The sequence below is a fragment of the Pinus tabuliformis genome, chromosome X, assembly GCF_031772625.1.
Source record: "Pinus tabuliformis cultivar Carrire ecotype Pingquan chromosome X, CPIR1, whole genome shotgun sequence".
Classification (NCBI taxonomy): domain Eukaryota; kingdom Viridiplantae; phylum Streptophyta; class Pinopsida; order Pinales; family Pinaceae; genus Pinus; species Pinus tabuliformis.
The window spans coordinates 87,662,495-87,670,366 of NC_142308.1; positions in this window are offsets into that span (position 1 = coordinate 87,662,495).

A 7,872-nucleotide genomic window follows, 5' to 3' on the forward strand; every position below is an offset into this window, starting at 1 on the left:
AGTAAACTAAGGACTAATTTGTCCAGAATCACAAATCAGTCAAAAAACAACCAATTTTTGGTTTTTTTCTAAAAATGAAATCCAAACTTTTAACACAAGTCTTTTCGAAGATTCGCAAAGAGAAAACACAAGATCGATTCCTCAACAAAGGTAGATTTTGCAAATGGTCAGACTCATAAGAAGGCCAGTAAAAACCAAGGTGATCTGAGGCTTCTATAGCTTCTAAGCTCTGAGCTACTACAAGACCAAAATGAAAACCAAGCCCGACAACCAAAACTTCTAGGAATTTCACCTAAAACCCTAACACCAATGGAATTAACCTAAGAAAAGTTCTTAACAAGTCATATGCAGGTTTGGGCAGGGGATAACAACATCTAAACAAAAACTAAGCTGACTAAAAGAGAAAATCTTAAGTTTTCCAAAATTTTGACAGGGTCCGCAGGCCCACAGTTCACACAGGTGCGGTACCGCTCTATGAAAAAAGAAAAAGTGCGGACAGGTCCGCACTGTGTTGCAAGCCAAGGGTGCGGTCCTCTCCCAAAGTTATGAAAAACAAAAAATAATCCAAGATCTACTAAATCTACCCAATTCCACACACAACAAGCCAAAAACAGAAACGAAAACATAATTTCTCAGGTCAAAGTAAAGCAAATAAATAAATCAAGTCCCCAGCGGAGTTGCCATTTTGTCACACGGAATGAGTCGATCTTGCGGACATGATTGACCTCCCTAGTATCTAACGATATCTAGTGACAAGCAAGCCAGTCAAAAACTATCTTTCTCTAAATATGCAATTTATAAACAAAGGCAAACAAGTGTTTTAGGCCTACCTTGGGTCCAATGCAAGTTTGTGGAAGCCTCGCTCCTTTGATCCAAATGAGCTCCCTTGTCGCGAATCTACAAACACAAACAAGAAAACAAATTAAATAGCACCTGAAAAGCCAATATCATAATGCATACTTATCATGATGATCAAGGAATTCATGAAACAAATGACATAAGACAATTTGTTGAGAAAAATGAATCTGATTGTATTAATTCAAATCAAAGAAGAACTTTACAACCTGTGCCTTGATGCTGTACAAGCTCCTCCCAGGGTCCAACAAGAAGTCTCCTCTACTTTGAAAAGTTTCACTCTCTTCCCAATGAAGCCAAAGGGTATGTGATCTCTCCTCTCAAGCTTAACTAGGAAGTCTCAATTCCACCAGCATTTACCCTAAAAAATGTTCAGCTTCTAACCTCCCTAGCAACTAGCCCAATGCCTTAATTTATAGTACAATGGAGGGAAGTTACTAGGTCCTCCTTCAAAGGGATAAAGCCCTCCTTCAAAGGGATAGCTCCTCTCATCAAGGGATTAGCTCCTTCTCTTTTGGGATGCATGAACCACCTAAGAGCAAACAATCCACGTCAAAATTCCTTCTAGAATCATCTAGAATTAACCCAAAGTGAGTTTTTTAGAATAAACTTGCGCCTTTTTGACTTTCACAGGGGTCCACACCCACTCCTTTGGAGATAGAGCGGGCATGTCCGCAGGTAAGGTGAACAGGCAGTGCAGGACCGCAGGCAATAGTGAGAGAAAGTGCGGAACCAAAGCTTTGTTGATTTTTAATGTCTTTCTCTCATTTTCAAAGCTTGACATGAAGAGTTGAGGTCTGAGACTTGCTTAGGAGGACAGTATATGTGATGATAGACCCATACTGACTGCGAATAGTCATGGTGACGATATTTTTGTGTAACAATTATATTGTGTTAAATGTTTTAACCATAAGCCCTAGAGCTTAGTTTTGAGTATTGAGGAGATTTAGAGTGACGAGTGAAATGAAGTGTTACATTGAATAATAATAATAATAATAATAATAATAAAATGTTACTTAAAAAAATTACAATAAATAAAAAAGATATTGATTTACATTAGATTAACAAAATAATTTTCATTGACCTCAATGGGGTGATAGAAGAGGTGACAAATTTGATCGATATGGGGGTGCTCTCTACCCCACCCAATGTCAAAGGAATCTAAGAGGCAGTGGCATGCCCTGCCAACCCCATGGATTAAGCATGTGAGCATCTCGAATTAGTGTTCTTGGCAATGGTTGGTCAAATGTTGAAGTATTCATCTGTGGTTTCCTAGCAGGAGGTGGGATTTTATGCCCTATGGTTATTTTTTCCTTGACATTCATAGGATTTTCCTTCCACTCTTAGTGTCTGGTGGCACAGTTTCATTCTGATGGCTGGTCTAATACTTTCATGATGAAGGGGAAATTTCGTGATTTAAATTGGTAAGTTGGAGCACTTGTTGCATGGGGGAGAAATTCGGTCAACATTTATCTAGTTCTCTGCTCGAGTAGATGGTGGTAGCATGGGAGAAAATGGCATTGGTGATGAATGCTTGGATGGTTGGTCAGGCTGAATCAGAAGGTTTGCAGACTTGGGGTGCCTGATTAACCAGTATGTGCTTCCTCTTACTTGAGATAAGTCAATAACTTCGTTCTCTGGGCTTTCTACATTTCCTTCCTTTGTATCTATCTATGATTGGCTCATTTTGGGCATCAGAATTAGTTCTACGAAGGTGTGTGTGGGTGCTCCTTGTTTTTTACGTCTAGATTATTTTTTTGGTCAAGGCTTGGTACCTGTTTTTTTTTTGGCATTGGGTGCTCTCTCTTGGTAAATTTTTTGGAAGACTGGCTTGTCATAGTCCTAAAATTGGTGGTATGGTTTTTTTTTTTTTGGCATTGGGTGCTCTCTCTTGGTAAATTTTTTGGAAGATTGGCTTGTCATAGTCCTAAATTTGGTGGTATGGTTTTGATTTTGTGGTGGTAACTCTAGGATTTTACTATTTGTTGGTCTAGAGAATACCGATGGGAGGCGGTTCACCTTTTTTTATTTTACTTTTCTATTATTATCTTCGAGGAGATAACCTTAGATTGGAGTTGTGGAAGTTGGGGGATTATTTGTCTCTATTTTTGTTTTTTCTCAGAGCTCAATGTTTACTTTATGTCACGTGAGAGGATGTGTGGGCAATGTGGGGCTGGTGGTCGTGGCCAAAAATATTGCTCATGGTCCCAATCATAGCCCCAAGAGGTTGTACCTACTTGTTATTTAACTACCCCTCCGAGCACTTGGGGGGAGTATTCAAAGGCTTGACAATCATGTTTTCCAGGTGTGACAACCTTACTCATATTTTTAGTTATTAGAGGAGGTTTCCTACTAGCTTCTTGACCCTGGCCATAATACTGTTTGAAGGAACTAGTGCATGAATTATGTAACTTTCGATTGGTAGTTAAAGACCCTATTAGGAAGGGTCTTAAGAGAAAAAAACGAGGATAGTCCAATGATATTATTTCTTTCCTAAATGATATTTATTGAAATCAATGGAAACAACAAGCATTTCTTGACAGGTTGGAAGCTCGCCTACCTCACATGGAACATCACACCCATGTGAATTTAAACCTACAGTACCACCGAATTTAAATGCAAAGAATTTAGAGTTGTGACATCATTAGACACCTGAATTGGCTACCATGTTCTGATTATCTCTTAATGGTCTTCGTATGGCTTGATGTTATCAATGTTGTTAGGTGTTTCAACATGTACTTTATTTTTTTTCAAAGAAACCAATAACTCAAGTTTCCTATGTGGTATAGTGAGGCCGGTTCTTTTTTACTATTAGGGATGTAATTTTGTTTCTGAGGTAAGATATTTAACTTACAAAGAACAAATAAATTATTTTCATCGGCCCATCACCTTGAGAGTCAAGAACTAGCTAAATCAAAGGAGCGTCCATGATGTATAGAGACAAAAAAGAGCTGCTTTCCCACTTAGGGAAAGCGAGTGAAAAGGAACAAAAATAGAAGCCTTGTTGAACTACAAGGTCTAAGCTAACAAAAAAATTAAACTAAGCATAGAGTTAATGTAAATAAAAATTATAGCCCTGAGGACTAGTTGAAGAAGCAAGAGTTGACAGGATCTGAAGCAAAGAAGAGGGTGGAGCGAACAGTGGGTAGTGAGGGTGACTAGGGTTACTGTCTTGACAGAGGGTTTCTCTCCATGGATCGATGCAGAGGACGGAGCTCCACTCCCTCCTACAAGGAAGCGGTGGCCAACAAGGGTATGAAGCCTCCAGAAAAAGGACGAAGTGATGAGGAGGCAGAAAGAAAAAACAGGAAGGAGGTATCAGTCAGTACCGAATCGAAGGAAAAGGATGGCACAAAAGACAAGGAAGAAAACGACAAAACCCAGGGAACAAAAGACTAGAATTAGAAGGGTCAGTGCAAACCCAAAGTTGAAATTACTCCTAGAGTAGTTTTAAATGATCCATCGCTGCAGGAACACAGAGATCACATGCGAACTTAGGCAATCATATGCAAATTTATGGGACTATGGCCCACTGAAAAAGATTTACTAACATGGATAAGATACCACTAAAAACCCAAAGAGAGCATTGAACTACATCTGGGGTCCAAAGGATTTTTTACAATGGTGTTCACTAACATTGAAGATAAAGACAGAGTGTTTGAAGGAGGGCCCTACTTCTATGCAGCAGCAGGACTCTATATGAGGCCATGGATGATGAACATTGTGCCGAAGCGGGAAACTTTTTCTTTGGTTCGTTTCTGGGTAAGACTTTATTCCTTACCTCTTGAATATTAGCAATCTAAATCCCTTGCAGCCATAGGCAATAAATTAGGTCAGTTTATCAAAGCCTCAGAAGCCACAAGAAGGGGCAAATACACTTCCTTTGCTAGGATCTGTGTAGAGATGGACCTATCTAGAGCTCTTCTGACCGAAGTCATCTTGGAGGTTTCTGATGAGGAATGGGTGCAAACAGTCGATTACGAACATATTCCATTTAGATGTTGAAGATGTCATGAACATGGGCACCTTCTAAGAGAATGACCCCTTAGTAAAGCAGAGCACAAAATCAAATTAAACATAGTGAAAGACTCAGATAGCTTTCACAAAGTAGCTCATAAAGGGAAAACAGGCAAAAAAGGGCCAAAGAGACACCAAGCTGAAGGAAAAAAGGTTAGTCAGAACTGGTTCCAAGTTTTTGAAGAGGATGAAGAAATATCAGTAGAAGATCAAGCAATGGATGAAGATTACGAGAAGAAGGAAAAGGATAAAGAAAGAGATCAGACACAGGAAAACAGAAAAAAAGAAGGGGATCATGCTGAATGAATCAGAACTGGAAATGGATCAAGAAATGACCCAGAGTGAAATGGATATGGAGGACAACGAGCTACAGGAGATTCTTGACAGAGAAAACCTGGATCTAGAAGGATTCTTGGCTCAGGGAACATCAGGTGGGGTAGATTCACTACCACCAGAAGAGCTGAATCAAATACAACAGTTATTCTTATGGAAAACCCAAGCAAAAGGGGTGGAGGGAGTAAACAACATTGAAATGCAGAGCAATGAAGGGGTGAAAGCAGTAAAAATGACTCTGGGGTTAGCACCGAGAAATCCAGGGGGGAAAAAAGGAGGCAGGAAAAAACAAAATGAGCTACTGATGGAATGTGGCAAGCTTATGGTCAACTCAGGTAAGATGAAAGACCTAACCAACTACTCCTTTACCAATCTTTAATTATGAAGTTCACAACTTGGAATATTAGAGGTCTTGGTAGCAAGAGAAAACAGAGAATGATGAATAATAGAATGAAACAAGCAGCTTCGGATATAATTTTTATCCAAGAGACAAAATGCTCCATTCAGAAATTAAGGCAAATCCACAGTAAATGGCTCAGTAGATTTGAGTTTCTAGAAGTTAAAGCAGAAAATACAGCAGGGGGTATCCTCACTCTCTGGAATCCCCAAAAAATTGGAATAATTGATGCTGAGGCATCAAGAAATTATTTATCAGTGGTTATACAACCAGTAGGAGACAGGGAAACTTACCTAGTTATGAATGTTTATGGCCCTCAAAGATTAGATGACAAAATCAGGTTCATAGATTCCTTAGTGGATCTACGAGTCAGACATGCAGGGCTATCTTGGGTCCTAGGAGGTGACTTCAACATGATCAGATCTCTCTCGGAGAAAAAAGGGGGTACAAGAGCTCTAAATAAAGATTCCCTAGCCTTCCAAATCTTCTCAGAAAGCATGAAGCTCGTTGATATTGAGACAAACAATGGCCTCTATACATGGAACAATAAAAGAGGAGGTGACTCACAAGTAGCCTCCAAGTTGGATAGATTCATGATCTCTGAAGATCTCATGCTTCTAGACAAGGAAATAATAGCAGGAATTCTTCCCTTTGGAGGTTCAGATCACTAGCCGGTTCAAATGGAAATCAAGGGCATAGGTACTCCTAGAAACAGACCTTTCATATTTGAAAATATGTGGCTTTCACACCCAGAATTCTTCAGCAACATTGAAGAATGGTGGGTAGAGGATTTGCAAACTCCAGGATCAACTATGTTCCTGCTTCACAAGAGATTAAATCACATCAAGTTGAAGCTTAAGGCCTGGAATAAGAATGAATTTGGCAATACTTTTGTAGGAAAAAAGCAGTGGAAAATAAAATTATGGAGCTCAACCGCGCTTTGATCAAGGAGGGATTTGATAAGGACAAAAATGACCAAGTAGAAAAATATCCCCAAGAATGGGAAAAGCTATGCAATCAAGAGGAAACTTTTTGGAAACAAAAATCAAGAGTTCAATGGCTAAAAGAAGGAGAGCGTAATACTAAATTTCTCCATAAATCCACTATAGCAAATAGGACTCACAACAGAATCTCTTCGATCAAGGATGCGGATGGGAAAATACATCAATCTCACGAAGAAATAAAAGCAGTGTTAGTTAAGCACTTCCGAGGTATTGCTCAGGAAAATACCCTGGATAGGGTTCCCTTCATCAAGGAACTCCTTAAGCATATCCCAAAGTTGGTATCCAGGGAGGATAACTATAATCTCAACAGACCTGTAACCGAAAAGGAGGTCAGTGAAGTTCTCAAGGTAATGCACAATGGTAAGGCTCCAGGTTCGGATGGATTCAATGTTGATTTCTTCAAAGCCTGTTGGAATATTGTCAAGGAGGATATTATAAAGGTGGTGGAAGACTCTAGGCTGAATAGAACTATTTTAAGAGCTCTCAATACCTCCTTTATATCCGTAATTCCAAAGCAGGATAATGCCCAAACTCCAGAGAGGTATAGGCCCATTTCTTTATGTAATGTAGTTTGTAAGATAATTTCTAAGGTTGTGGCCAATAGACTCGAACCTTTCCTGCCTTTGCTGTTTTCGGGGGAATAATCTGGTTATGTGGAAGGGAGACAAATTCTAGATAACATAATTCAAGTTCATGAGGTGGTCCACTCGTTAACTAGTGAAAAGAAGTCGGGTATGATCATGCAATTGGATATTGCCAAAGCATATAACAAAGTGAATTGGACATATATCATGAAAGTACTGGCAGCATTTGGTTTTGATCATAATTGGATCAGATGGGTCATGGCCCTGGTGACTTCCTCCAGCTTTTCTATATTGATTAATGGCTCTCCCTCTGAAATTTTTCTTCCTTCTAGAGGTCTCAGATAGGGCGATCCACTCTCTCCTTTTCTCTTCATCCTCATGATGGAAGGGCTAGGGCAGTCTATTAAGCATGCTAGAGCAACTAGAAAAATTCAAGGACTCCAACTTTCGGAGAATGGTCGAGTTCTGACGCTGTTGGCATTTTGGCACAGGTGTGGTGTTATGATACAGGTGTTGTCCTTGATGGCAACTTTCTTTGATGACAGATCTCCGTTCAGACTACAGAATGAAGAGAAATCTCATATACGCAGGTTAATTAAGTCCAAGTTGCGTATACACGTTGGTGATCTGCATACTAAGTCGCGTATACGCAGGAGAGATATATACGTAGGCGCGTATACAC